Source organism: Esox lucius, chromosome 12 (genome assembly GCF_011004845.1).
Source record: "Esox lucius isolate fEsoLuc1 chromosome 12, fEsoLuc1.pri, whole genome shotgun sequence".
NCBI classification, from domain to species: domain Eukaryota; kingdom Metazoa; phylum Chordata; class Actinopteri; order Esociformes; family Esocidae; genus Esox; species Esox lucius.
Genome location: NC_047580.1, coordinates 6,243,974 through 6,270,527, shown reverse-complemented (window position 1 = coordinate 6,270,527; position 26,554 = coordinate 6,243,974). Strand labels below are relative to the sequence as shown.

General features: G+C 42.4%; 1 protein-coding gene and 1 long non-coding RNA gene across 5 annotated transcripts in view; one reads left to right on the top strand and one right to left on the bottom strand.

Annotated features, from left to right (window-relative positions):
* The window catches only part of LOC105014003 (nuclear receptor coactivator 3), an 81,448-nt gene that overhangs the window by 16,675 nt on the left and 38,219 nt on the right, over positions 1-26,554 (top strand). Inside the window, exon 1 of one of the 3 annotated variants that reach the window (XM_034295753.1) lies at positions 15,117-15,426. The exons of the other annotated variants lie outside the window; for them this stretch is intronic. The gene's annotated coding sequence lies outside the window, so the exon portion shown is untranslated. Of the gene's footprint in view, positions 1-15,116; positions 15,427-26,554 lie in introns of those variants that run through there. 3 annotated transcript variants of the gene reach the window in all.
* On the bottom strand, positions 2,767-6,303 carry LOC105014002. 2 transcript variants are annotated; one of them, XR_828279.3, is made up of 3 exons: positions 5,985-6,303; positions 4,122-4,250; positions 2,767-2,849 (listed from the first exon to the last, which is right to left on the bottom strand). It is a non-coding gene; the product is annotated as an uncharacterized LOC105014002 (long non-coding RNA). The 2 variants fall into 2 exon arrangements; XR_828280.4 differs by lacking the exon at positions 5,985-6,303 and adding an exon at positions 5,468-5,663.

Genomic DNA, 26,554 nt, shown 5'->3' with positions numbered 1-26,554 from the left:
CTGGGGGACTATAAGTGGAAAACCAAAATCTGAAAGCTCTTTCTAAAACCAAAAGCTCTTTTTAAAAGCCACAATAAACTAAAATTGTTTTTTGAGACTACGATGGCCAAACTTTCATACATTACGTTTCTTTTAAAAAATAAATTCCTGAACATGTAATGACAGAACTTATTCTCAGGGAATAGTCCCTCCCTCCTTTTTCCACCATTACATTAGCCACTGAGTGTTATATTATAAGCTATGTACAGTATAATAAAAACGTGCCTATTACGTATCCTTTTCAGCTTCTTGAGCAGTAAGTTGCAAGTGCGACACATCGAAGTTGTGTGCTTACTGTTCCACAGACTGTCTGCATAGCCTTTGCGTTTTTTTTGCTACAGGTAGTTTTATGTGTGCTATGGGTGATGCAGAGAACCTAAGCAAAAACACGGTCTGCCGCGCAATTCGCAAGCACGGTCTGCCGGGCAATCTCCTTGATACATTTGTTGTGTTCCCAGGCCACTTGCCCACGCAGTCTATTAAAGAGGGCTTTTATGAAGTAACAGGTAGTCAATAATTTATAAATAATCTATAAATAATGACCCTATGATGTTTATTGATGTATATTAAAACTAGCATACTCCTTTCTTATGGTTCCCCAGAGTGATCAGTGACATAGATTGCACCCATATTCTGATAACAGCATCACTGGGTGAGAATGAAGGCGATTTTTTTCAAATCGCAAATCACGCCACAGCATCGAGGTTCAGGTAAAGGAAAAATAAGGATTGTCATTGCCTGCATGGACACCAAGGGTTTTCAGAAAAAGCAGTAGGCTGGACAATTAAAGGTAATTCCTTTTTAGCATATTTGGAAATATTCACACAGACTTTCTCTCCACCATCATGGAGTCCTTTCAGATGCACATTGATGTTTTCACTTTTTCACTTGTTGCATTTATTTTTTATTTGCTGCCAAGACCCTTAACACATTTTCTTACACGACATAAACATTTATCTAAGCAACAATGTAATGAATTGCACAATTGTTATTATAATGAGATCTAATTGTGCCTTAATGATGGGGCAGTGATATTGATTAGCACTGTAATTTATGCATTTACACAGTCTTTCCTGGCATTGCTTATAGTCTGGATTATATTTGTATATTCTTCATATTTCTCTAAAATGAATGAAATATGTGTCTCTGGTAGACTTGTCCATGTTTGCGACTGGTCATATGGTGCAAACACCGCCCTTTTTATGTGAACACGCTTCTCTCTAGACTGGGAAAACCCGGGTTGATTTAAAACATTTATAACCACCGCCATAATACCTCTTGTGCGGGATTGTGGCTGTTAAGCTTAGTGAAGCCAGCTAAGGAATAGAAATCCTGGGCATGTTGTTTCGTAGTATAGGCCTCTGGTTAGGTTAACAGTGTTTATGTTCCTCTGGTTACCCTTTCCTCATGGCAACGAGTCACACATCTTGGTACTGTGATTGCACATTGCGGTATTTCGCTTAACAGATACAGGAGTTTGTTGATGTTTGATTTGGTTTGAAATTCATTCCAGATCTGTATGATTTGAGGTAAATGCTGTATGTCTCTAATGTTGTCATACATTTGACATGAGTTTTGGAAGTGCAGCTCTGATTCCACATGTTTTTGTGGTCTCTCCTTCCCTCCCTCTCTCTGTTTCTCTCTCTCTCTCCCCCCACCCTCTCTTCTATCTTTTCCACTATCACGCTGTCTTGCTGTTCCCACCCTCTCGCTCACAGTATCTGTTTCATCCTTTGCCCTTTCTCTTCCTCTTCAGACTCTCTTTCCTTATGATTCTTACTCCCCTTTTTAAGATAGAATTGCAGCACTCATGCTAAGTTAAGTCTCCCCTTTAATAACTGGAAAGTGAGGAGGGTGTTTGTGTGTTGTGCATCTGTGTGTGTTTTGGGAGGAGTGTGTGTGTATGTGTTTTGGGAGGGGTGTGTGTGTCAGGGAGGTGTGTTTTGTAAGTGCGTGCAATTGACTGTATGTTTTTGCATGTGTCCGTGCGTGCATGCGCGTGTGTGGGGGATGGCATTGTCTCATGTGGGTGTTGTGCCTCCAAGCAGCCGGGTGCGCGCACGTGTGTGTAAAACGCTAGCTAGCAAGCTCCTGGAATGGTTTACAGATGGCGGTGGTTGGAAACCAACTCTATGACATCTTTCAGCACCACACATCTCCTTTCTTCACCAGTTCAAGTCCACTGGCTTGTCTATCCACAGACCAATACCACTTTCACAACATCAAATACTGACCTATAAATGGCCTGTAAGACTGTTTAGATTAACAATAAAAGATTCAGCTAGAATATTCAATAATGTGAGACATAATAATCTTCCTTTACGTTCTTTTACTATATTTTTTTCCCTCCCCCTTGATTATTTCAAACAAGGTAAAAAAGTGGTATGTATTACTATTTAATAACATTGTAATTGATATTTTAGACATTATTATTGTTATTGTATTATCATTATTATTGTTATACATTATTTCTATGCTACCAATCCATAAACTGAGTGACCAATGCATTACCTCTTAATCCAACAGACTGGTGTGTAATAAGTCAATGATTTACAGAGTTACTGTTTTCTTTTGTCTGAGAGTACAGGTCCGGGAGGGGGTGGGGGTGTTGAGGGAGGTGGAGACGGATGGAGGGAGGCAGACGAAGAGTGTCGTTTTTATTAACGTGGCGACTCCCGCTAAAATTCAGGGAGTGCTGTTGCATCCAGCTGTTACTGGTTGCGCGAGGCTTCGTTGCCACGGCAACACAACCCTGTGCGCAGGCTCAAGGTCGTTCATCCAGTTCTGAACTGAGCAGCGTGCTACACACTCTGTCACACACACACACACAAAACACACACACATATGGAGAGAGGAGGGGAGGAGAAAGGGAGTCAGACAGATGAGAAGAGAGCAACTTCAAGTGACCAATCACAGGCACTTCACTGGGGTTAAGGTCATTGAACAACCTCCCTCTTTGCCCCTTCTTTCCTCTGAGAAGAAACAAACAAAGGAGAACCTTAGGCCCTGGCCTTGGGGGTTGTAGGTTCTTCTGCCAGCTGATTAAATATTTAGCTGGTCAAAAAGAGAGAGGGAGAAAGTGAGAGTGATAGGGAGAGGGAGAGGGAGAGAGAGAGAGAGAGAGAGAGAGAGAGAGAGGTGGGGGGGGCAGAGTAGTTGTGAATGTGTTTTTTTTCGTGTGTGTGCATGGCTCTGAGGCTATTTCACGATTGTTGCTGCCTAAGGTCTTAGTCTGGACCTGGACACAGGTACATGCATCGTGTGTGTGTGTGTGTGTGTGAGAGAGAGAGTGTGTCTGTTTCTGTGCTTGTCACTTTGTGTGATTGTCCATTCAGATCCACTTAGCAGTTAGCCAGTGAGCGTCAGTGATATGTGACGTGTGTGTGTGTCTAATGGGGCCGGCTGCCACCTGTAGGGTGCATGGAGAGGTCAGCCTGCTGGGTTGGCTCTTCACTGACCACTACACACTGTTATTGGAGAGAACATTAATGTGTCATGTTGTAGCAGTGAGACCTAGGGTCTTGGACAGACAACTGGTCCAGCGGAACGTCTGAAAGAACCAGGCTGTAACCTCCTTTTGAGCCTCAGTGAGAAGGTTGGGGGCAACCAGAGTTTCACATTTCAACATGGTTTCTGGACGGTAACCAGAACTCCCCACAAAGGTATTAAAACCTGAAAACATTTCTAGAATTGGGGTTACTTTTAGGTTTAGGCATTAATGGTTAGGCATTAGGTCTAGGTTAAGTTTGGGCATAATTGTTAGGTTATTGAGGTTAAGGTTAGGGTAAGGTTCAGGGCTAGGGAATAGAGACATTTGTGAGTAAGGATTTGGTAGACAAACAAATGATCAAGTCTTGTAGTTTGTGGGAGTTGGAGCTGATTTCACATTGGCGGCGCACATCATCATCAGGAAATGGATAGACTGCAAGCACCAATGCCCCCTCTCCTCCCCATCTCCACACCCATCTCTAGTTGCCTTGGCGCTTGCCCTCAAAGTGTGATATTGTCCAATTGCCTCTCTCCTTCCTACCCATTTGGAGGTTGTTGTGTTCTGGTAGTAATGTCAGAGGGATGCTGTTTACCTATCCTGGTAATAGTGTGGCGACGTACATTTTCTACTGACGATACTTGCAGACTAACAAGCTGCAGGGGACACTCCTTAATATGCATCCTGGTTGATGATTTCTTCCTCTTATTCTCCTCTCAAACCCCTGAAAAATTATCACATTTTATTTAATATAAAACAACAGAATAACATTTCATAACATTATGTCTTTATTCCTCTGTTTGGGTCACTGTTGCATTAAGCAAATTATGGAGGTTTTGATCTCTGTGGCTTTCTCTGCCCAGATTATGGATCGAGATAGGTAAGTTGTAGCTATAACTCTACCTTTTCTACACGGCCAAAATGAGCATGGATTTACGGGAGATGAAAATGAATAGGATATTTGTAGTGCCTATAGGGAATTAGAACTCCATCAACCACCTTCACCGCAGAAGGGCCATCCAGCCCCTCATCAGGAAATCCCTGCTGACAAATCCTCTCCCCTATTTGAGCAATGATGGCCAGTGTGCATTTGCCAATGGGGATTCCCAGCAACTCGTTAGCCTCTGGCACAGTCAAACCTAGACTGTGGTGGTTTGCTTGGTACTTTGTAAGAGGTTGTTAGACCTCTACTCAACCTGGGATTCCGAATCTCTATTCTGCAGTATGTAGGGTTTATGTCATGACAGTTTAGGATGGAGAAAGTCACATGTTTTATACATTTTTATAATAAGTTATTCTCATGTTCATTCAACAATGACCGGCTAATTACAAAGGAAAATGGATTTGGCCTACCTCCACTTGTAAATTAAATCAATTTGTCCATCCTTCTGGTCTGGATCAGTGGAAAATTGTTTGAAGTGCATATTTAAGGGGACGAACAGCAAATAATTAAAAAAAATAAGCTAAAGTACCAGAATATCTCTGACCCATTGTTTGACTGTGTCATTAAATAGTACATCTCTCTTTTTATGCAGTTTACACTACGCTAACCTCTCAGGCAGCTAACACTACGCTAACCTCTCAGGCAGCTAACACTACGCTAACCTCTCAGGCAGCTAACACTACGCTAACCTCTCAGGCAGCTAACACTACGCTAACCTCTCAGGCAGCTAACACTACGCTAACCTCTCAGGCAGCTAACACTACGCTAACCTCTCAGGCAGCTAACACTACGCTAACCTCTCAGGCAGCTAACACTACGCTAACCTCTCAGGCAGCTAACACTACGCTAACCTCTCAGGCAGCTAACATTACACCGACCAAGGAAACCAAGTTGCCTCTCAGACAGCTAGCACTACACTAACCAAGTAAACCAACCTGAAGACTGGTTAGGGCTGGTGGCTCAGGTTAAATGTACAGTGGAGAATGCAGATGTCTGACCTTTTACAAGAGCAGGCAGCTACATGAGAGGAGGGAGAGAGAGAGAGAACCAAGCCACTTCTACTGCTACTGCTGACACATGCGCGCTAGCTGGAAAAGAAAGCATTCGTCAGTCACACTTCCGTGACAGGTCTCCAGAAAGCTCTTGTGGAGAGTCTGTGGTAGCCCAGCACGATCTCACTCCCTCGCTCTCACACAGAGCTAAAAATAACTCCATCCCTTCTCTGGTCTGAGAGGGGGTGAGACGAGGGATAGAGAGATAAGGATGGTGGAACAAAGGAGGAGAGGGAGAGTAATGAAGAGGAGAGGGAGTGGATGGAGACAGACAAGGACAGAGGAGAGCGAGAAGATGGAGGGGGATCAAGAGCCCATGAGAGCTGAGGGCAGGGAGATAGAGAGTGAGAAAGAGAGCAGACGGCAAAGTGAGACAGAGTGTGACTGGAGAGGGAGAAGGAAAAGAGAGCCTACAGAGGAGTGGGGACCAGAGGTCCACAGAAAATAAAAATCTATTATTCACCTGAGGTTTGACCTTTAGTTCTGTTCACTGGTGTTCAGCCTGAAAGCTGGGCCTTCCAGCTAATGGATGGCTTTGCTTGGCCACAGGGGTCGCCGCCTTGTTCTGCTGCCCTCTGGAGACTGCTGGTTCCTAGACTATAGACATAGGCCGCATAGAACTATCATTTACCATTCTCGTCTACACAGACAATGATGAAATGGGGTTGCGTGGTTTATATGTTGTGTCCTCTGTCACCAGTGTGTCTACAGAGCATTAACCCTGTTTAGTTTGACCCTGTTCAGTTCAATGGATCAGTTACAGCCTAAGAACCTTTGTCCTGTTGTGGTTAGGCTGGACAAAGATATTAAAGTATCCCAGGCCCACCTCAGTTTAAAAGGCAGTTATTGTCAACTGGAGTAAAGGTTTTTGTGCTTTTGTTCAGGATTTCTTGTTGCTGACAACAAACAACGCCAAGGCACTAGCCACAGGGTCAAGGACACTGTGGTGCTAATTTTCCACAAGTTACACTCTGCTCTTCAGTCATCTATTTCTGGACGAGAAGCGCTATTGGTTTTAGTGAAGGGACTCTAAAGGGTCAGGAAAAATTTTGAATTTATTGGCACAGTTAAAATTAAGTGGGGATTTTTTTACAAGCCAATTAGCATATAGCCATAGCCAAAGGTTTAAGTCCCGCCCACTCTCCTTCAGGCAACATGCCAAACTCCTCTTTATTTTGGATGTCTGAGAGGGGCTGGAGATATCATCCTGCACAGACACCCACCTGTATTGGCTGCTCCATTTGTCCCTTGCAAGAAAGAGGCTGAGGGACTTTGGGTTAGTATAGGTTTGTAGGGCAACTGGTGATGGCAACACGCTGTCAGACACACCCACTCACACACACACACTTACACGCTCCGACAGCTCTAAAACCCACCTTCATCTGACCCACCCTTTCCCCTGAAATCAGCACTGGCAACAAAAACAACACACAGAAATTAAGACTGACCCCAGCATAGGGCAACAGTGGGAAAAGGGGTATAGAGCAGAGCCACCACTTAAAGCCCTCCTCAGGGAGAGAAATGGTGGCGTAAGGCCATCTGTGTCTGTCACTGAATTACTGCATTAATGGGGAGGAGCGAGGAGACTGTCAAAGGAAATTAGGTTAAGGTTTTAAAATGGACCATCTCTCTGCCTTATACCTCACCTATATGTCTCCCATATACCTCACCTGTATGTCGCCCTTATACCTCACCTGTATGTCTCCCACATACCTCACCTGTATGTCTACCTTATACCTCACATGTATGTCTCTGTTATTCCTCACCTGTATGTCGCCCTCATCCCTCACCTGTATGTCTCCCTTATCCCGCACCTGTATGTCTCCCTTATCCCGCACCTGTATGTCTCCCTTATCCCGCACCTGTATGTCTCCCATATACCGCACCTGTATGTCTCCCATATACCTCACCTGTATATCTCCCATATACCTCACCTGTATGTCTCCCATATACCTCACCTGTATGTCTCCCTTATCCCGCACCTGTATGTCTCCCTTATCCCGCACCTGTATGTCTCCCATATCCCGCACCTGTATGTCTCCCTTATACCTCACCTGTATGTCTCCCTTATACCGCACCTGTATGTCTCCCTGCCCAGCCACAGCACAGGAAGAGATTATTTTCCTCAGAGTGCTGTGCAGCATCTGGTTTATTTTTTTCACAGCTACACACAAGATCGTTAAGTGTCCGTTATTTAAAAAATGAGGAGCGTCAGGCTTCAGCCTGAAGCCCATGCATCTTACAAGAGAGGGACACCAAGAAAAACTATATATCCTCAATGGCATATTTTTCTGTTTGAAGACATTCTCTGTGCTGCCTGGCCTATTTTTTTCTTTCTTGTGTTCTGTTTAATATAGTCATTGAAATAGGTTATGCCTATAGAAACAGGCAAATTATTCAGGATGTCCGGTTTGGGCAGTCCTGCTGTTCATTATACAGCGCCAGTCTAATGCAAACTGACCACATAGTTTGATGACATCTAGACACAATCACAAAATTACTCTCATTTTATGTTTTGGAATACTACCTAAACACTAACATATTTTTAAAATGGGTGTAAATCCACATGCAGTTGTAATATTGGCTAACTCTAAAATATCCTAAAATGTTCTGTTAGTTTAAGCTGAAAGAAATGATTTATTTCTCATTAATATGGAAGAGACAAGAGTTTGTTACTTATTATTTTTGTATGAAGATCTGTTAATCTATTGCCATTTCATCAGCTACTTCATAGACTTTGTTCGGTACATACACCCTTTATTTGTTTGTGTGTTTGTGTCCTTGCAAATGCCAACATTTAACAAAATGTCCTAACACTACACAAACGCACCATAGTGCAGCCTTTGCAAGTCCTGACTAGGGTTAAGGTTAGTAGTTAAGGCTTAGCTTTATAAAAAATATCTTTAAATGCACAACTTATTTTCGAAAATTGTGTGTGTGTCCTATACGCAGGGCTGGTTATCACAGTGAGCTGTGAGGTAGGAGTTTGGATGTAGAGAGGTGGAGGTGGGTGCTGCTGATGTGGAGAAAGGAACTACAGGGAGCTACTTGCCTAACCGTGGTCAATAATTACACACACACACAACTTTTGTACTCCCCCTTTTATGTAGCCAAGAAATGCTTCATTCTTTAGATTATATCATGGCTTAGTTGAGTTTTTAGAAAAGGTGGCTTGATTTTCTAGCAGTAACAATGACTCATCGTTTGATACTTCAGAATGTTTATTAGTACCTCCATTAGTACGGTCCAACCACAATCACTCAGGGGGCACTGAAATTCTTTCTTTTAATAGAAAGAATGGTGACCAGTGCAAATGTATTTGTAGACATTACCTTGTCTGTGGATTAGTGTTTTCACAATACCAACATTTTGATTTCGATACCGAGACTAGGTAAAGTATTGAATACTCGATAAGACGATGCTCAAAAACTGAAAGTATACTCACTTCTCATAACAATAGCACAGTAAAAATAAGTGTAAATAAAATGTAATTTTATTAAATAAAATAAATACAAAATAATATAAATTGTATTTTACAGTTGATATGCAAATCTTTATGCCCATGTAAATTATATCCTATAGGCTCAATGCATTTAAGATGATAATGAAATGTTTAGTTACAAAAAGAAAAACTAGGATTTTATAATTTACATTTGCATTAAAAAAGGTTTTTCAGGGGCTTCATAATAGTTCTTGTGACAATGATGTGAACCAAATACTCATCATAATTGAGCATTATACAGTGGTTGGTTTGGAATTCCCATCGTTAGAGCTTATCCTGCCCATGTCATTACCTAGCTACACATAACTATCTCTACTACTGTAGCTTGCAAGTAATGAACTTGAACTCCACTGTAAAAAGCATCTGGCATTGTCCCCTTGGTTCTAGTGTAGCAATTGGCTTGCAACAATGGGTGTAAAGGTTTTTGTCTGCGTTTAAATAATTTTAACTTGTGAATAGCAATCTCTGTGGTAGCATACTGAACCTTAAGGAACATAAGTAAAAATAACAGATGTAAATATTTTTGCCTATAAAAAACAAATAAGTAAGTAGATAAGTAGTAAAATATTCCCTTTGGGATACATGAATTGTGAAAATGTGAGAAGAACCAATTTCACGTTTTGCGGCTAGATTTGATGGGAATTATGATGCGCTATTAGCCCCTATCTCAGTGCTTCGTAACCTTCTGCGACTCACCAGTCCCCATTGCCTAAGGTTCAGCTAGAAACATCCACCAACACAATGCAAATACTATATTAACATCTACAGGTGCTGGTCATAAAATTAGTTGATTTCTTTCAGTAATTCCATTAAAAAAGTGAAACTTGTATAATGTATACATTCATTCCACACAGACTGATATATTTCGAGTGTTTATTTCTTTTAATTGTGATGATTATAACTGACAACTAATGAAAATCCCAAATTCAGTATCACAGAATATTTTAATATTGTGAATAGGTTTAATATTGAAGACACCTGGTGCCACACTCTAATCAGTTATTTAACTCAAAACACCTGCAAAGGCCTTTAAATGGACTCTCAGTCTTGTTCTGTAGGCTACACAATCATGGGGAAGACTGCTGACTTGTATATACAGTGGAGAGAACAAGTATTTGATACACGTAAGAAGCATCTCAAGGTCCTGGAGTGGCCTAGCCAGTCTTCAGACCTGAACCCAATAGAAAATCTTTGGAGGGAGCTGAAAGTCTCCCCAGCGACAGCCCCGAAACCTGAAGGATCTGAAGGTCTGTATGGAGGAGTGGGCCAAAATCCCTGCTGCAGTGTGTGCAAACCTGGTCAAGAACTACAGGAAACGTATGATCTCTGTAATTGCAAACAAAGGTTTCTGTATCAAATATTAAGTTCTGCTTTTCTGATGTATCAAATACTTAGTTCATGCAATAAAATGGAAATTATTTTTAAAAATCCTACAATGTGATTTCCTGGATTTTTGTTTTAGATTCTGTCACTCACAGTTGAGGAGTACCTTTGATAAAAATTACAGACTTCTACATGCTTTGTAAGTGGGAAAACCTGCAACATCGGCAGTGTATCAAATACTTATTCTCCCCACTATATCTATATTAATAGTCATGAAGGCAATGATGACAAGATAGGTTTACTTAGTGCTCATTTGTCCTATTAAGTGAATTATTTTTTATGGTGACCCAATACCTCACAATCATAGAAGGCAATGAGTTCTGTAACTTATTGTTGTATTTTAAGACAGATCTTGATTGGGATGTCAAGATTGTTCTTTTTAATGGTGTAGCATACCATACTTACTTCAGGTCATTCAGTGCTTCGTTGAGGCTAAGGTATGTGAAAGTATTTGTTCGCTGTAGAGAAACTGTCTAGGTAGAATTGATCTATGTTGTCCTAGCATCTGGATCGTTTTTGGAAAGTCATAATTATCTGATCCATTGGCATTGTCTTTGTGCTGCCGAAGGCTCCGTGTAAATATTGAATGAAGGAGGGCTCAAGTTGTATCCCTGTATCACCCCAAGCCTACATTTTATATTGTGGGTTGGAGGGTTTCTATTTGTTGTTGTAGTTTTTTTCAATATGATTGGAGAATCCAAATGGGTTCTGGTAGTCTTTAAAAGATGATTTAAGTTAAGTTTTTTTATTTTATTATAATTATAGTTTTTTTTCTAGTTTCTGTATGCACTACCATTCAAAGATTTTCGGTCACTTAGATATGGTATTGTTTCGCCAGAATTATTTTTTTTACAAATTAAAATAACATAAAATAGATCAGAAATACAGTGTAGACACTTATTGCTGTAAATGACTATTGTAACTGAAAACAACAGATTTTTTATGAAGTATGTAAATTGCCAATTATCAAGAACCATCACTCCTGTGTTCCAATGGCATGCTGTGTTTGCTAGTCCAAGTTCCATAATTTTAAAAGCCTTATTAATCATTAAAAAACCCTTTTGCAGTTGTTTTAGCACAGGTGAATACTGTTGTTGATTAAAGAAGCAATAAAACCGACATTCTTTAGACTAGTTGAGTATCTGGAGCATCAGAAATTGTGCGTATGATTACATGCTCAAAATGGCCAGAAACAAAAAACTTTATTTTGAAAGTCGTCATTCTATCCCTTGTTCTGAGAAATTCCATGCAAGAAATTGCCAAGAAACTGAAGATCTCATACAATGCTGTGTACTACTCCCTTCACAGAACAACACAAACTGGCTCTAACCAGAATAGAGGAGAAGGGGAGTATAAGGCCACAGTGCAGAACTGAACAAGGAGACATACATTAGAGGGTTTAGTTGGAGAAACAGGTGCCTCACAGGTCCTCAACCTGCAGCTTCATTAAATAGTACCTGCAAAACACCAGTCTCAGCGTCAAAGATTTAGATCGTCAAAATAACACAGACACGGGACAGAGGAAGAGTTGTCCGTCCATAAATTAAGTTTCACAAAGAAAAACATTTGTGAGACGCAGATCAAATGAAAAGATGCTGGAGGAGGGCTTGGTGGAGGCAGTGTGATGGTCTGGGGGTGCTTTGGTGGTGGTGAGGTGGGACATATATACAGGGTAAAAGGGATCTTGAAGAAGGAAGGCTATGACTCCATTTTTAAACGCTATGCCATACTCTGTGGACGGCGCTTGATTGGAGACAATTTCCTCCTACACAGGACAATGACCCAAAACACAGCTCCAAACAATGCAAGGGAATTATTTAGGGAAGTATTTATTGAAGAAGCAGTCCGCTAGTATTCTGTCTATAATGGAGTGGCCAGCACAGTTAGCGGATCTCAACCCTATTGGGCTGTTGTGGGAGCAGCTTGACCGTATGGTTTGTGAGAAGTGCCCATCTAGCCAATCCAACTTGTGGGAGGTGTTTCAGGAAGAATGTGGTGAAATCTCTTCAGATTACCTCAAAAAATGTATACCTCAAATGCCAAAGGTCTGCAAGGCTGTAATTGCTACAAATGGAGGATTCATTGACGAAAGTTAAGTTAGAAGGACCCTTACTATTTTATTTAAAAATCATTGTCTAACCTTGTCAATGTCTATATTTCCTGTTCATTTTGCTATATTTCCGATTCAAAATAATTTCATGTATGTTTTCATGGAAAACAAAGACATTTCTAAGTGATCCCAAACTTTTGAACGGTCGTTTGTCTGAAAAGAATTAATCTCCATTTCATATAGGTAGCTATTTGTGTTGTTGGTCTAGTGCAATGCTGCTCAATCCTTTTCCCGGGAGAGCTTCCACCCTGTAGGTTCTCTTTTCACCTCTAATTTCGCACACCTGATTCTAATAATGAGCTGGATGGAAAGCTAAGTCAGGTTAGTCACAACTGGTGTTGGAGAGAATACCTACTAGATGGTAGATCTCCAGGACTTCTGATTTTCTCCAAAGTTATTTTGTTCTGTTTATATTTCACTCACAATGAGAATTGTTAAGATACTAGTAAAATGTGTTTTGGAATTCGGGGTCTTTGTGTACGTTTTTCAAATTCCTTCGGTTGTTACATTCCTAATCTGAGCATTTCTCATTGTTGTGAATTTTATTGGGTTTTCTACTTGGATTATATAATTTTTATTTCATAAATTAGCTGATATGGGAAATACTGTTTAACCCTTCAACTGCTATGTTTACACACTTGCTATTGCAAGGAAACCATTGATTCAGTAAGTTTCTGACACTCCCTTCTCACCTATCTCCCATTTTCTACTTCATTTTTTCACTCTTTCTCTGTGCCTGTTTACGCAGTGATCTGTAGATGTTCAAATAACAGGTTAAGAAAAAACAACTTAAGTATCTGCTGAGAATAGGTGGAAAAAATTTGTGAGGGCCATCTTGACAGTCAAATTCTTGAAGTGGGTCAAAGTTCACTAGCAGCAGACACTGCATTCTGATTGGCTGCGGAAAGGTGAAATTAAAACCACTGTAAACTTTTGACCTCGCAGGAGCCAGGGAAGAACGCCCATAGCTGCTGAAGTGGGAGCGTACTTCCCTATCTGTCCCTGCCTCCCTCTCTCAATCTCTTGCTTATCCTGCTTCCCCTCTCTCTCATTCTTTCTCTCTCTCTCTTTTCTCTGGGTTCTCTCTCACGGTCTGTCTTAGAGACTCTCTCTGGCTTTGCTCTTTTACAGCCCCCCCCCCCTCCCGCTGTCCCCTTCTCCTCAGTTCTGCGCTGCATGTAGCCTGGTAAATGCGAGGGAGAGAGAGAAGGAGAGTCACAGAGAGAGAGAATGAGTTGGGGGAGGGGCAGAAAGGGAGGAGACAGCAGGCAAGGGGGATGGGGGAGGGAAGGAGGAAGAGAGAAGGATAGCTGAAGAAAGGACAGTGAGGCAGCAGCAGAGAAGAGGAATGCAGTCTTTCTGACCGTGTGCCATAATGACACAAACTGCTGCCTGTAAAAAGAGGGAGAAACTAAAGGGTAGAGGAGTGGAGAAGGGAATGAATGTATAAATAGATGTGGAACTAAGGGTCTGGGCTCCCGCGAGCCGAGAACCAGAACGAGAGGAGGGGAGCCCATTTTTACTGCTAATGTTTTCTCTCATTACACATCAAACAGTCTGAGGGGGTCTCGAGTCGGCCGATTTAACAAGATTTCATGAGCTAACTGGAAGAGCGGCCCACTCCCTCCCGCTCTCTGGCTGGCTGCTTTGATTCCATTTGCAAATGCACCCACACACACAACACGCACACGCAGACAGGCAGGCTGAGGGGCTTTAACTGTCTGCTGCTTTGCTCTAGCTTAGCCGTCGCAAATTGTTTTGTGGCATTCTGTCTCTTGTCTCTGCTAGCCGAGTCACTCTCGTGCCTCTACAAGAGGGATGCATGTAGTTAGCCTAGTTAGTGTAACCCCCTCCCCCCACACACACCTGAAACACGTCTGTGTTGGCTTCCAACCCAGAGAGTATGTGACGTGGACAGGCCTATCAGGTGATTAAAGTAATCCGTTTTGGTTTGGATTAAGCAGTGGTGAGGAGCTGAGGATTGTTGTGATATTCACTATTCAGCATGGTGACGGTGCAGGGGGGGGGGCACAGGATGGATGGGAATTAGGAGGGTGGGAGGGTCTCTGTCTAGGTGAGAAGGTACTGTATCTACAATGGAGAAAGAAGGGAGTGGGAGGACAGGCGAAAGATGGTGAAGAGAAATAGATAGACGTTAAGGTGCTAGTGGTGCTAAACAAGAGCAATGCAGCGGCGCTGTCTTAAAGACTGAGAAACGACAAGGGATGCAGAGAAGACCGAGAGGGTGAGAGGGACAGCCTGAAAGAGAAGACAGAGAGGATGAGAGGGACAGCCTGAAAGAGAAGACAGAGAGGGTGAGAGGGACAGCCTGAAAGAGAAGACAGAGTGAGGAAGACCGACTGAGAGAGACAGATTGAAAAAGAAGACTGAAAGGGGGAGAGGGACAGACTGAGTGAGGAGGGCAGACTGGCCCCTCCAAGTTGTTCTCAATCCTCTGGTTGTTTGTCCGTTCTCTCAGCACAATGTGCATCGGACACCATATGGTCTCATAACATAACCTCTTTCCCTACCTCCCTCCCTCCCTCTCTTCCACTCTCTGTCTCTCTCTCCACTTCTTTACTGCTCCCCCTCTCCCAGCCAATTACCTTAAGAGACAGCCCATTAGATAAGGACACACACGCACACCCCATTAGGTAAGCAGCACCTCCACCACGACACACACACACGTGGCCCCCATGAGATAAGGCACACCCCCACCAACATATCACACATACACAGTGTTAGATAAAGGCTCCATCCCCCTCTAATAGGAGAGGAGATTGATATAGACAGAAAAAAGGATTCTCAAGATGTCGCTCTCCTGCTTAGCTCGGCCCGGTTTAAATATTTAAAGCCAGGATGGTTATTTTTCCTTCCATTGTGCAGTCCGGGAGTTCTGTCTTTTCTCTGGTAATGTGTGTTTACAGTGGTACTGTTGGAGCAGGGGGAGACTCTCTGTTTGTAGGGTGAGGGATTTTGGGTGTTTTTAATTAGATTGGTGTGTGTTCTTACACTTGATGTGTGTGTGTGTGTGTGTGTGTGTGTGTGTGTGTATGTTTGCTCTGTGGATTTTCCAAAAGTATGTGTTTTCTAAAAGGCTTCGCGTGTTACCATGCAGTTTGTGTAGCTCTCCAGCTTGAGCTTTTGTCTGTGGGAGTGATGGATGGCAGGCAGCAAACTAATGTGATTTGGATGCTCTACCAGGAGCAGGTGAGCGAGTGAGTCAATGAGTGAGCGAATAAGTGAGCGAATGAGTTAGCTAGCAAGTGAGTGAGTGAGCAAGCGTTTTTGTGTGTGTGTGATTGTGCGAATGTGTATGATTGAGTGAGTGTTTACGATGATCCACCAGGAATGTCAGGCTGTTGAAGGCTTTCTGCCCTATGTCCCCTATCCTACCTCACTCTCTTCCTAATGTTATCCTTTCTCTTCTTCAACCTACATCTCTTTTTCCTATCTTGTGACTAAGATTGCTTCTCCCTCTTCCTCCCTGACCACTCACTCTACCTCATGGTGCTTTCAAGTTGTTTGGCTTTTTTTCCATAAAGAAATGGTGTGTGTGTACAACCCTGTTTCCATAAAAGTTGGGACAAGATGTGCAAATCATTTAAACACTATATTAATTAAAAAATAGTACAAAAACAACATATCAAATGTTGAAACTGAGAAATGTATTTTTCTTTTCTTGAAAATTTGATGCCAGCAACACAAGTTGGGACAGGGGCAGCAAACAATTATTGTTCCTTTTAAAAAAAAATCCTCTTCTAATGATATTATGGACCATTGATGATGAGATCCCCAAACCCTTTGCAATTTTATGTTGAGAAACATTATTCTTACATTGTTGCACTATTTGCCTGCACAGTCTTTCACAGAGTGGTGAACCCCTCCCCATCTTTACTTCTGACAGACCCATCCTCTCTGGGATGCTTTTTTTATACCCATTCCTGTTACTGACATGTTGCCAATGAACCTATTTAGTTGTGAGTTGTTCAACCAGGGTTTTTTTTTAGCATTACACAACTTTTCCAGTCTTTTGTTGGATTTATGATAGAGAAGAACTGATCATACTCCCGCGGCACAATAACATAGCAGTGTAAAACCTTGGGGTTGAAACTGGGGTCTTGTGACACTGTGGCCCAATCCCAGGAAGCCCAACCAGCAGGAAGTCAATTCTCATCCACATTGCCAAGCATCAACCAAAGGGACACCAACCAACCCCCACCACCATGAAAGAGGCAATAAATTACCTATTTGTGTAATGTATACATTTCAGAAATTAATATGCATAGATTTCATTGAGATAAGGTGTAATGTTGAATAAAACCTTTTTTGTTTTTCGATTACAAATTAGTTGTTTCTGCTTTTATCAGAACAACTCGTCACCACATCCTCAGCTGTAGCCAGCATCTTGAAACTTCATCTCCAAACCTCCAATTCACACAAAAAGCTATTTTTTTATGTGATGCAATAACGTCATCACTTTACACCAGTCTCTCTTCCTTGTCAGATTTCTTACCTTTATTTGACAATACTTTCTTAACACCATTCCCTTCAATTAACCATTCTCTATAACACAATCCCTCTCCAAATCTAATGAGCAAAAGCAAATTAACAACAATATCATAAAAAAAGGATTTCTCTACATTAACTTATTAAACTCTAACAATTTCTCCACCGTACAATATTCTCTACCTTATATAATGTATTATTTAAAGTTATTTGTTTAATTCATATTTTACCCCCCAGTTTTTCCGTTGAATGTCGCAGACATTTATTCTGAAGGCATAATACGAAAAACGGAGGTCTTATTGTTGCTGCCGAATCTCTAATGTTGTCTGCATGACGCTAATCCATTGTAGCTATCGAGTTGTGACCGTTAGCTCGCTAGCTAGCTTCTTACCTTAGTTTGTCACTCAGACGATGGCTACCTTGTTTATATCAATGTGACAGACACTTGCTGACATTTCAACACAAACGTGCGCGTGCACAGACACAGCCCGTTACTTTTTTCTGACCTCATTCGCTAGCTTGATACTCCGAATGTCTGTTGTAGGAAGTTGTAGCTCGGCTCTGATGCTCGTGCGTTAGTAAACTGCACGCTATGGAACATGCGCTAAGCTTGGTAAAAAATTAAATCGTATGTCATTAAAATATTCAGTTTTTCTGTTGCGGCTAGGGTGGCCACATTTTCAAACCCCCAAACCGGGACCCTATTGTACCGTACCGCACGTTCATGCACGCATGTTGGTCATCGTGCGTGTTTGTGGTTGGTGGCGCTGGCCCAGTTTGTTACTGTTTTCTCTCGTGTGTTTTTCCGCTCCTTGAGCTTTAATTATAATTGTTGCTTTGCTTGTTTGGCTCCGACTCGCATGTGGAAACATTATAGTAGCCTATTCTTATTTTGGTGTAAACTGGGACAATTTGGTAGTGAATGTCGAAAACCGGGACATTTTAGTGTTTTACAGATATTTGCCGGGACCCGGGATACCTAGCTAGAAACCGGGACAATCCCGGGCGAACCGGGACGTCTGGTCACCCTAGTTGCGGCGCATCACAACTTATCAGCGCTGCTATCCACCGCTGATTACAAAAAGAAGGAAACGTTGGGTACAAACATTTACCCGCCAGTGTGGCGGAGAGCTTTCTGAGATTTACTGACAAAACTTATCTACCCGCATGTAGCGCTTGGGCTTGTGTTCATTTCTGACCCTGTGTGCATGTCTACAACAAATGGGTAAACTAATACGTGTTGTTTTCTGGCTGAACTGATGAATTTAGAATCAGAATTTAATTTACACATACCAATTTTAATGTCAAATAGTTATCTAATCTTGTGGCTCTAAACCTCAGTGATAATTTTAAACTTGTCTGCCAAAGTTTGGGCTTGGTTAATAATTGCAGTAATTATTTTCCAAAATGAAATGTAGAGGTTAATGCTGTAGCTGTACATTTTCAGTAAAAAAATTACTTGACAGCTAAAGAGTATTAATCAGTCTGGCCTGCAATTGGCTACACTGTCTAGCTACTTCGCTCTCCTGACTGAGGGAAAGCACTATCACCAGACATCAAGGTTACTAATGTCACCATAATATTACAAGTTATTTCTTGTGTAGGCTTTCATCCTGATCAAATAAACAAATTGGCTATGTTTGATACAACTGCTGGGAAAGCTTATCTGCTGCCTAAGAGAAAGCAACAGTCAGTGGGAAGCACCTCAATACAACGGTTGCACTGGAAAATCACCCCATCTTTCCTTCAGAGAGCTATTTTCACTGTGGTGTCCCTTGCCCATTGAAATAAACGTTTTAACTACAGTCCATTAGTATTTTGACAGTTTGTTTTGACTCTGTAGTCCAACACATGAAATTAAACAATGACTAAGAGGTGCAAGTGCAGGTCATCTTTGATCATCTTAAATCAATCTTACATTTTTACATCCATATACCATGTAGAGTGTAGGAATTACAGCTAATTGTATACATCACTGTCTCCTCTCATTTTTGAGGACCAAAAGTAATTGGACAAATTAATAATCTTAGCTAAATAAAGTTATATTTAACATTTGGTTGCATACCCTTTGCATTCGATGACTGCTTGAAGTCTGAAACCCATTTTCCTAGTAAAGTGCTGTCCAATGTGTTGTGAGGCACCTAGTTGGATCTGAGCAAACGAAAAGTTTCTGTAAACTTTAGAATTCATGCCACTGCAGTTACATCATCAATGAAGACAAATGATTTCCCGTGGCAGCCATACATGATCCAAACACAACTCTCCCTCCACCCTAACTTAAGTCATATAGGCTGTTCCTATTTTTTTGTCCTCATTTTCACAAATTATAATATTGCTTTTTTTCTAGAATACTGCTTGCTCTTTTGTATTTTTAGGTCTTTTTTTTTTTGGTTGACTAGTGTTTTTGCACCTTGCAGTCCAGACTCTGTAGTTTGGCTGTTGAATTCTTCTGCGATTGGTAGTGGTGGGTACATCTGCACGTATCTCCTGGACAGTCAGTCACTTAACCTGGTCTTTCAGACAGTTCTTTGGCCATCTGCTGAAGAGGTTTTCCTTGGTCTAGCAGGTCATTTGCCATTGCAGAGCTAAGTAATGCTTTCTTCTTATTAAAGTACCAAACAGTGGATTTTGGCATGTCTAATATTTTGTCTGTTTCTGATTCGATCATGTTTCATGATTCCCAGCTTGACTTGCATTGACACTTTTTTGATACTCTTGTTACATATGCATAGCCTAGCATCCAGACTGGACCACCTCTCTTGTTTATGCAGTAATGATACAAACAAACACAGTTGCCTCATAAAAGACTGCTGTGAAACCAATTGTCAAAACACATTTGGTATCCATAAATCGAGGGACAATATACAAAACATGCTGTTCTTTTTAACTGGTTCATCTGATATGGATGAAGATACCTTCAGATAAAAGCAGACAGTCTGTTCTTTACCCTGATCATCATTGGATCATTTCGAATCCAAAGTTCTCAAGTACCGAACCAAAACAGCAGAACTGTCAAAAAACGTATGGACGGCACTGTATCTCCATGCTGTTTTTGCCAGCATACCTGCATATAAATTAGCTAGTTGGACTGAACTGAATAACCCCAATCCCCAGCAAACGCATCCACACAATATATGCATGTTCAGTGACTGAGTTGCCTCTGTTCATGGCAAAACAGTAAATATATACATCATATTTTTGGAGTGGGGTGTGGTTTAGCAGCTGAACCTTGCCACTGCTAAATTAATATAGAGAAAACGTATATTCAGGAGAGATCTCATCTCACTGACAGATCAGAGACATTAGATTTAGATATCTCTAGCATAGATTTCATCATCTCTCATGTCAGATTACAAGCGAAATAAGCCATGTGCTCTTGGTGAATGTGTGTTTGGGTTGGCGCAGAAAGTGAACAAGAACTGAGAACTGGTTAGTGGAAAGGCAGACTGCCCCTTTAATTATCTCTACATTCACCATGGATACTCCTATGTCATATCTCCTTCAGTGGTAGCATATCAACCTTTAGTATTTGTCCTTTTTCACTTGATGCAACGTTGTAGGAGATAGGATGCTCTGTTAATCCTGTCAGAAAAGACAGTGTTCCTCACTGCTCTTTAAATAAACCACATTCTCAGAACTGTTGGATCTCTGATACACTAGGCTAAGCTACAGGTTTAAAATCTGATCACACTGTTTAATCCCCCCCAATTCCCTGTCCGCTCTGCATTGCAGGATATTTTTAAATTGTAGTGCAGTTTAGATTTAAAAATGATCCAGAAAGGTGGAAAAGTGAATGAAAAGTGAATGAAAATGTATCAACACCTAAAAAAAATGCAGTTGAAACAATAATTGAAATGCTCTTGTTGCAGGATTCTTTTCCTGCTATATGAAACCTGTCTGTGTGTATCACGGTTCCTATCTCCTGATGCTTTCTGATGGGGGCCTCTCTTCTGTTGCCATGGAAGCAGTGTGACCATCAGGGCGGTGTTAGGGGGTGGGGTGGGGCTTATTGATTGACCTATTACTGTAATGAGGTCTGAGTAGCCTCCTGTGTACACACGCACTGGTGGACACACACACACACACACCACTTCCTCCTACCGTTGTGCAGGCGGACAAGAAAGCACACATGTAACACTGTTGCTGGTCACTATTGTTGCTAGCAAACCCATACCGACATGTCAGTTGCACATGGCACAGCAGTGGCACATGATATGGTGAATGATATGTAGGCTGTACAAGTCTTTTCTTCCAAAGCATTCCAGGACGATATTTTTTATTTATTTTTTATACCTCCCATTTTTGTTTGGATGAGTAATATGTTGCTTATGTGAACATATAATCTGTAAGTAGAATCGCTATCATAACTCAATTAGCCATAAAATTCCAAGTTTGAAAGTGAGTGGTTCTGATGATATAGAACCTACACTCACCTAAAGGATTATTAGGAACACCTGTTCAATTTCTCATTAATGCAATTATCTAATCAACCAATCACATGGCAGTTGCTTCAATGCATTTAGGGGTGTGGTCCTGGTCAAGACAATCTCCTGAACTCCTAACTGAATGTCAGAATGGGAAAGAAAGGTGATTTAAGCAATTTTGAGCGTGGCATGATTGTTGGTGCCAGACGGGCCGGTCTGAGTATTTCACAATCTGCTCAGTTACTGGGATTTTCACGCACAACCATTTCTAGGGTTTATAAAGAATGGTGTGAAAAGGGAAAAACATCCAGTATGCGGCAGTCCTGTGGGCGACAATGCCTTGTTGATGCTAGAGGCCAGAGGAGAATGGGCCGACTGATTGAAGCTGATAGAAGAGCAACTTTGACTGAAATAAACACTCGTTACAACCGAGGTATGCAGCAAAGCATTTGTGAAGCCACAACACGCACAACCTTGAGGCGGATGGGCTACAATAGCAGAAGACCCCACCGGGTACCACTCATCTCCACTACAAATAGGAAAAAGAGGCTACAATTGGACAGTTGAAGACTGGAAGAATGTTGCCTGGTCTGATGAGTCTCAATTTCTGTTGAGACATTCAGATGGTAGAGTCAGAATTTGGCATAAACAGAATGAGAACATGGATCCATCATGCCTTGTTACCACTGAGCATTGTTTCTGACCATGTCCATCCCTTTATGACCACCATGTACCCATCCTCTGATGGCTACTTCCAGCAGGATAATGCACCATGTCACAAAGCTCGAATCATTTCAAATTGGTTTCTTGAAAATGACAATGAGTTCACTGTACTGAAATGGCCCCCACGGTCACCAGATCTGAACCCAAAAGAGCATCTTTGGGATGTGGTGGAACGGGAGCTTCGTGCCCTGGATGTGCATCCCACAAATCTCCATCAACTGCAAGATGCTATCCTATCAATATGGGCCAACATTTCTAAAGAATGCTTTCAGCACCTTGTTGAATCAATGCTACGTAGAATTAAGGCAGATCTGAAGGCGAAAGGGGGTCAAACACAGTATTAGTATGGTGTTCCTAATAATCCTTTAGGTGAGTTTATATTATTAGGGACCGGTTTTGGCTCAGTAGCACCACTTTTCCAACTAGTGGTCCGAAATCATAGAATGCATCTTAAAGATAAATGTGTTGTTATGAAGCAGTTATGTCTCTAGCCTCAAGCCTCACTTAGGTGATCAAGGCAATGTTTTATATCCCACACGCGTGCTCGTCATAACACTGATTTTCCTTCAGGGTTCAACTGAAGGGGACAGTTGAGGACGGATGTGTTTTTCCCTCCTTATCTGTGCCCTTTTGTTGATTGCTGAACAACTTTACAGCCAGCCAGTATTAACTAACATACAGGGATGTCATTTAGCAGCTCTTTTTTGTCTCTCTATCTTGATCCATCCATCTCCCTCTCCTCCGTCCTAACTCTGTAAACAGTGCAGGCATTGGCTAACATACACATGCTCAGCACATGGCTGGCCTCAGGTTTGGGCCAGTTCTGTTCTATTGTTGCTCGGCTCTACACACTGGATCGGTTTGGACCACAGTCAGTGGCTACAGCTACAGCACCGGTTCAACTCCAGTTAGCCCTTTGTAAGGAAGGTGGCTGGTAATCTGTTCCGATTGGGGATTAGCTGAACATCTTCTTTTGTGTAATGTGGGCCTCCCCTATCTAGAGATAAGAATCACTTCTGCATAAGAGTTTGTACCAACCGAGTCATTATGAAGGACTTGTATTCTGTGAGTAGTGTTGAGTTTGTTTAGGCAGTTGGTTCTGTAGGTTCTGTGAAGGGACGACTCATCCAAAGGGCTATTTCCTCATTTACCGCTTGCTATTCTCAGGAAAGCCAGCCACTCAGGAGATCTTCCAACCAGATCTTAGATTAGGGCTCATGGCAAACTTGGTCATTGCAGAGAAGTTGATCAAAGTACAAACCGATCTGGGGTCTGGCCTGACTGAGACGTTAATGTTGGTCTGAATTGCTGTTGTTTCTTGTTCTGGTGGGTTACAGTCACATCTTTGCTCTCTGCAGTGTTCATTTGTTAGCTAGTCAAGGAAAACATCCAATGAAAGCACTCTTGTCTCCAAATGTCCTACTCCCTTTCTGATTGGCCAGGAGTAGGGACACAGTACAGTAGAGATGGTACATTTGCGTCAGTGGTCAGTTTTGTTCAAGCTCCTTTTTGGATGAACAGTGGGAGACTGTAGCCTTCCCCACTCTGCTTTCTTGTACCCCATTTTCAGTGGAGCTGAGCTGGGCTGTGGATCCAGGTTTTTATTAGTCTCTGTGGTGTGATTTGTTTTAGGGGGGCAATGTGCCAAAATGTGGCTTGGCTTCTATTCTACTTGTGTGTAAGTGCCGGTTCTGTTGGAGGGGACTGGGGCTCAGCTAAAGCAGAGTCACCCAGAGTTCACACACACACACATACACACACACACACACACACACACACACTGTTGCTTTATGTGGACCATACTGGGCTGTTTGTGTGTGCTGGCTAATGCAGACACTGTCTCTCTTATTCAGGGCCAGAACACAGTGAAAAAGAAAGACAGCAGGAGGAAAAAGACAGTGAGTTTCACAAAAAAAACATACAATTGATGAGGAGAAGGGGGTGATTGAGGAAGGTGGTTGTGGAGGGAGAGATGGACAAGGGAACCAGGAAAAATACTTGAAATGAGACAGAAGGAAAATGTGACAGGAAGCAGAGAGTCAGAGTAGGTGAGTCTGTTACTTATTGACTGTTTCTTTGAAGCATGTTCCTGTTGCTGGCCACACTTGTAGTTTTCCACACATACTGGAGTTCTATGCCGGCAGGGGGACAGACACACAGGCAGGCAGGCACGGGGACAGGCAGGCAGGCAGGCACGGGGAGAGGCAGGCAGGCATGGGGACAGGCAGGCAGGCAGGCACGGGGACAGGCAGGCAGGCAGGCAAGGGGACAGGCAGGCAGGCAAGGGGACAGGCAGGCAGGCAGGTGGGGGGACAGGCAGGCAGATGGGGGGACAGGCAGGCTGGTGGGGGGACAGGCAGGCTGGCCAGGGGACAGGCCCTGCTTTCCCACTGCACCTGTAGCCTGCCTGACTCTACAATCGACTCTCCAGATTTCCTCTGGGTCCCAGCCTCAGTTCCAAGTCTTCTCTCTCTCCATTCTTCCTCCACTTCTATTATTTAGTTGAGCCTTGGGCTCTGTTGCTGAGGCCAGACGTGGAAGACAGGCGGGTTCCATGCACAGAATGGAAATAAAGCCTGTAATTATTGTGGGGAACAATCCCTTTTATCAGTCTTCAAATCACTTTGGACTGTAATAGTGTTTGCTTAACGAGACAAGGTGAGATGCCGTGAATAATTTAGTAATTTGTCTGGATATATATTGCCACGATGGCATCACATACACACACACACACACACACACACACGAACACAATCATCACAGTATAACATCAAGTCAATTAAACTTCAAGGATATCAATCTGTCCAGTTAGGAAGCATAAGTGATTGTGATTTATATTCACCGGTTTTGGTACAAATGAATGTGACAACAGGTGCACTGATGAGGAAACAGCAAGACAACCCCCTAAAAGGGAATGGTTTTGCAGGTGGGGGCCACAGACAATTGCTCTCTCCTTATCCTTCCTAACTGATTCCTCTCTGCTTTAAGTGTTCCCTTAATTTTTGTGTGTGTGCGCGTGCATGTGTGTGTGGTTGTAGGTGTGTGTATATACACTCACCTAAAGGATTAATAGGAACACCATACTAATACTTTGTTTGACCCCCTTTTGCCTTCAGAACTGCCTTAATTCTACGTAGCATTGATTCAACAAGGTGCTGAAAGCATTCTTTAGAAATGTTGGCCCATATTGATAGGATAGCATCTTGCAGTTGATGGAGATTTGTGGGATGCACATCCAGGGCACGAAGCTCCCGTTCCACCACATCCCAAAGATGCTCTTTTGGGTTCAGATCTGGTGACCGTGGGGGCCATTTCAGTACAGTGAACTCATTGTCATGTTCAAGAAACCAATTTGAAATGATTCGAGCTTTGTGACATGGTGCATTATCCTGCTGGAAGTAGCCATCAGAGGATGGGTACATGGTGGTCATAAAGGGATGGACATGGTCAGAAACAATGCTCAGGTAGGCCGTGGCATTTAAACGATGCCCAATTGGCACTAAGGGGCCTAAAGTGTGCCAAGAAAACATCCCCCACACCATTACACCACCACCACCAGCCTGCACAGTGGTAACAAGGCATGATGGATCCATGTTCTCATTCTGATTATGCCAAATTCTGACTCTACCATCTGAATGTCTCAACAGAAATTGAGACTCATCAGACCAGGCAACATTCTTCCAGTCTTCAACTGTCCAATTGTAGCCTCTTTTTCCTATTTGTAGTGGAGATGAGTGGTACCCGGTGGGGTCTTCTGCTATTGTAGCCCATCCGCCTCAAGGTTGTGCGTGTTGTGGCTTCACAAATGCTTTGCTGCATACCTCGGTTATTTCAGAGTGGTTATTTCAGTCAAAGTTGCTCTTCTATCAGCTTCAATCAGTCGGCCCATTCTCCTCTGACCTCTAGCATCAACAAGGCATTGTCGCCCACAGGACTGCCGCATACTGGATGTTTTTCCCTTTTCACACCATTCTTTGTAAACCCTAGAAATGGTTGTGCGTGAAAATCCCAGTAACTGAGCAGATTGTGAAATACTCAGACCGGCCCGTCTGGCACCAACAACCATGCCATGCTCAAAATTGCTTAAATCATCTTTCTTTCCCATTCTGACATTCAGTTAGGAGTTCAGGAGATTGTCTTGACCAGGACCACACCCCTAAATGCATTGAAGCAACTGCCATGTGATTGGTTGATTATATAATTGCATTAATGAGAAATTGAACAGGTGTTCCTAATAATCCTTTAGGTAGTGTATATATCAAAGCCGAGCTACTTGAATTTTTGTGCCAGGAGTGGCATAAAGTCAACCAACAGCAATGTGACAGACTGGTGGAGAGCATGCCAAGACACATGAAAGCTGTGATAAAAAATCTGGGTCATTC